Raw genomic sequence first — 4,296 nt, 5'->3', positions numbered from 1 at the left:
TACCCCCTCAACTTGGTTGGTTGAAACTGAATGTAGATGGTGCTGTCTCATCATCAAGAACCAAAGCTGGCTGTGGTGGAGTTATCTGGGATCATGATGGATCTTGGATTGTGGGTTTCATGCAAACTCTAGGTATCTATGATATTCTTGCTGCGGAAGAATGGGCCATGTTAAGAGGTTTGAAATTGGCCTGGGAATTTGGTTTCAGAAAAATCATTTTAGAATCAGATTCGAAAATATTGGTGGAAAAGGTGCAAACCAAAGATGCACTCAATAGTAGCAGCCTTCCTCTCTCTCAAATCTGGAACATGCTCAATTATACGTGGGATGTGCAGGTGACTCACGTTTTTAGGGAACAAAACCAGCTAGCTGATGCACTTGCTAAGCAAGGGCTTTCTTTTAATTCAATTTTAGATTCTTGTCCTAGTCATTTAGGAACTTTGTTGTCCAATGATTGTATGGGATTTAATCCCCCTGAGTTTTTAATTTAATTTTAGGCTCAGCCCTCGTTTCTACCAAAAAAAAATTATGGAGTTTTGTGAGCAAATGGATTAAACTATATCATGTTTGATTTTGCAGGTTAAGAAGAATCATTTTTTGGGTGCCTATTTTGGGGCATGTTGAAGGGGGCACCCGATGTAAAAATATGGTTGCAGACTAACAAAGTAATCATACATGAATCAAATAACTTGTGTGGAGTGGGATGTAGGCTAGTTAAAAAAAAAAAAAGAAGAAGAAGAAGAAGAAAAACTCACTAATTGTCAAGTAATTGAAATATCATATGAGAGAATATAGAAGGATTAGTTATAGGTAATTTAGTCTTTCGAAAATTATATTTTAATATATGACCTTTTAAAATAATTACAATTTTTATAATCCTCAGTCCTAAATATTTTTTCTATTGGCCCTTTGTTCTAATTCTCCCTTATTTTAGGGTCTACAAATGTGAATAAGCTTTGAAATCTCTTGGGCTTCCTTTTTCTTTTTTTAATGTTGAGCCCAATACAAAACTGGGGCAATGTTCATTTTTTTTATGCAAAAAATCATTAATGCCTTACATAATAAATCATTGAATAATCCCTCGTCTAGTTTGGAAAAACGGAGCATACTACTTCAAAAGAAAAATAGTCAAGAACATGTGGAATCGTTAAGACCCAGTCAAAATTAATAAAGGGAATAGATCAAAGGTAACATAAATCAATCTTTATTTATTTTTATTTCTAAAAAATTTAAATATTTTTTTAGTTACAATTTTACTTATAAACCTTTACCCACTAAATATCATGAAAGTAAGACTTTTTTTTTTAATACCATATGAAGGAAGACTTCAACAGTAGCCAAATATGAAACAAAATGGTGTGGGTATGTATGAAAACTATAATATAATTTAGAAAAAATCCCAAAAATATATCTTTTGAATTTTAAAATTTCAAATCAGGAACTAGTTACTATTTGCTAATTTGCTTTTCAAGTGTAGTTAATTATTGTTAGAGTACAGTAAACAAGATTGATTTGAAATTTTGAAATTCAAAAAGGTATTTTTTTTAAGGATTTTTTCATAAATTTAAGTTTAGAGAAAACATGTTATAAATATAGAAGAATTCTAAAAAAAATATCTTTGAATTTTAAATTTTGAATTAGTTTTGTTTACTACATTTTAATAACAATTGATAATATTTAAAAAACAACACATTTTTATAATTATTTCTGGTTTAAAGTTTTAAAATTTTACAGATATTTTTTTAAAATTTTTTTATAAATAGTTTACATCAAATATTTAAATTTAAAATAATTTATAAAAATATGCACGACCGGACCGTTAAGCGGTTCCTCATACTCCGACTCTCCTAGAAGAGCGCGCGAAGAGGGATTATTCTATTGGGTAAGGGGAAATGCGGAGGGAAGTCGCAGGAAGTAGAAGAACCGAAATCGAAGAGAAAATGCTGAAATCGAAGGAAGAGGAAACCGAAATCGACGAGCTTCTTTTCTTTCCCTTCACCGTTCGGCCATGGGGTGCATGTTTGTCTATATATACATATATGCTTCTTATATAATGGAGTGTACTGGAAAATTTTTATTTGATTTTTTAGTTTCCCACGACAGGAACGATGGATTCCCTCGTTTGATATTTGGCTTCTTATAACAGGGAGCGTAGTGGAAATATTTCGAAGGGTTATAGTGCCTCATTGTGTGATGGAATGGTTCGATGACCTTTAGTGTTGGATAAAGCACTGGGTTTCACCGCTGTGGCCATCCCAGTGCATTATCAGACTAGTAATTATGCTTGTTGCTGACGCCTTCTGATGGTGGGATATGATGATAAGGTTTCTAATGTTTTTGTTTGGGTAGATAATGTGTATTGGATTAGTTTCAAACAAATCATTCCATGATGGTAATGGATTGATGTTGGTACGGATGATTTTTTTCTTCTTTAGTTTTAATTGACTGTTATAAGAGGTTAATGCCAATGATGGCGAAAATTTGAATTTTTGTAACTGCTAGAATATCATTAAATAATTTGACCGTTTAATGATAAATTTCAACAGTAATAACTAATGAGTATCCTTTTAAATAGAGAAGTGTATTGTCAATTTCATTAGGTCAAGGTTGGGATCTTGAACTGATATCCTTACTCTTTTCTGCAAGTGATGGCCCAAATTTGCAACAAAAAGCCAGAGGAGGTACAGCCACACCCAGTGAAGGAGCAATTGCCTGGAGTTCAATATTGCATAAACAGTCCTCCTCCATGGCGTCCGTAGACACTTTTTTTTCTCTTTAATTTCTTTCTCTTCTATTGGATCATTAACACCATCTTTGACACTAGAAAAAAATCAGTACTACCATATTCTTAATGATGTGTATTGTATTATTATTTACTTTTCTGAATTTGAACAATTCATCCCTATGCAGCTGAAGCTGTAGTATTGGGGTTCCAGCATTACTTTCTGACCCTTGGCATGACCGTTCTAATTCCAACCATAGTTGTTCCTCAAATGGGTGGAGGCAATGTAAGCACTGTTCATTTTCGCACCCTTTTTCTTCAAATGTACCTTCACTTCGTCACTCAAATTTAAATTCTACTAGGCTGAAAAGGCAAGGGTGATACAAAGCCTATTGTTTGTTTCTGGACTGGGCACGATTCTTCAATCTATGTTTGGAACCCGACTTCCAACTGTAGTAGTTGGTTCATACACTTACTTGATACCCACAATCTCAATTATTCGGAACGGCAGATATAGTTCATATTCAGATCCGATTGAGGTCAGTTTGAGTCAGAAAATTTGCTACTTTTCTTTTCTGTTATTGATTTTCTTACTTGAACTATATGGTGGCTTTTTTCAGAGGTTCACTCAAACAATTCGAGGAATACAAGGTGCCTTGATCATAAGTGCATGCTTCCAGATGATCATGGGGTTCATGGGCTTTTGGAGAAATACTGTCAGGTAAAGAAGTACTGTAGCTTTAATCAAATTTATTATGTTAATTATTACATTGGTTTGGCGTCTGATGTATCTCTATACTGGTGTAGGTTCTTGAGCCCACTTTCTGTTGTTCCTTATGTAACGTTCACTGGACTTGGTCTATATAGTCTTGGTTTTCCAATGGTAAATGTCAATACATTTGTTAGTTATTTCACTTCTCAGTTTAGTGATTTGCGCTATAGCCTCTTACTTCTTTTGCCATGTTTATTTCCTCTCCTCTCCTGCAGCTGGCAAAATGCATTGAAATTGGGCTTCCAGCGCTGATTGTTATGGTTTTCATCTCACAGGCACGCAAGTCGTTTATATTGTTGTTTGGTTTGTTGGGTTGGTGGGGGTTTTATAGGTTTGAATTATTATTAAATTTTTTTTTAAATTTAATATAATAAGAAATGTACGAATATTATAAAAGTTAGACGTAAATGTGAATAAAATATAAAGAAGATCATAATAAAATAATAAAAATATGCATATATATAAGATGATCATAATAATAACAACACACACACATATAAGAATGATAAATGTTATGAGGCATGATATTCATTCATTAGTTCTTAGTTGGAGAATTATTCAAGGATAATTTTTATAATAAAATAGTAAAATTTATTATGATCTTTTTCTTAATATAGGTAGGGACATTTATTGCCTGTAATTCATTTTTTATCTATTAGAAATTTTATTTTGTACAATAAGTGGAGAGTATGATTTAAATATTTTGAAAGAGTAAGAAAATAAAAAGTGTAAGCTATATTTCAAGGAAAAAAACACCACTATATGCATACATTTGATGGCTAACACTAGATAATTTCATTTG

At 32.5% G+C, this 4,296-nt stretch overlaps 2 long non-coding RNA genes across 2 annotated transcripts; both read left to right on the top strand.

Annotated features, from left to right (window-relative positions):
• Positions 1-2,160: 2,160 nt before the first annotated feature.
• LOC114717254 (uncharacterized) lies at positions 2,161-3,130 on the top strand. Its single transcript, XR_003737695.1, has 4 exons — positions 2,161-2,324; positions 2,673-2,751; positions 2,911-3,008; positions 3,085-3,130. It is a non-coding gene; the product is annotated as an uncharacterized LOC114717254 (long non-coding RNA).
• A 226-nt stretch (positions 3,131-3,356) lies between these two features.
• Positions 3,357-3,788, top strand: LOC114717260 (uncharacterized). Its single transcript, XR_003737697.1, has 3 exons — positions 3,357-3,443; positions 3,530-3,605; positions 3,710-3,788. It is a non-coding gene; the product is annotated as an uncharacterized LOC114717260 (long non-coding RNA).
• Positions 3,789-4,296: the final 508 nt, after the last annotated feature.

The sequence above is a fragment of the Neltuma alba genome, unplaced genomic scaffold (assembly GCF_004799145.2).
Source record: "Neltuma alba isolate B1F8T4 unplaced genomic scaffold, ASM479914v2 tig00002129_pilon, whole genome shotgun sequence".
NCBI lineage: Eukaryota > Viridiplantae > Streptophyta > Magnoliopsida > Fabales > Fabaceae > Neltuma > Neltuma alba.
The sequence above is the reverse complement of the archived record's forward strand: the minus strand, read 5'-3'. Positions and strand labels throughout refer to the sequence as shown.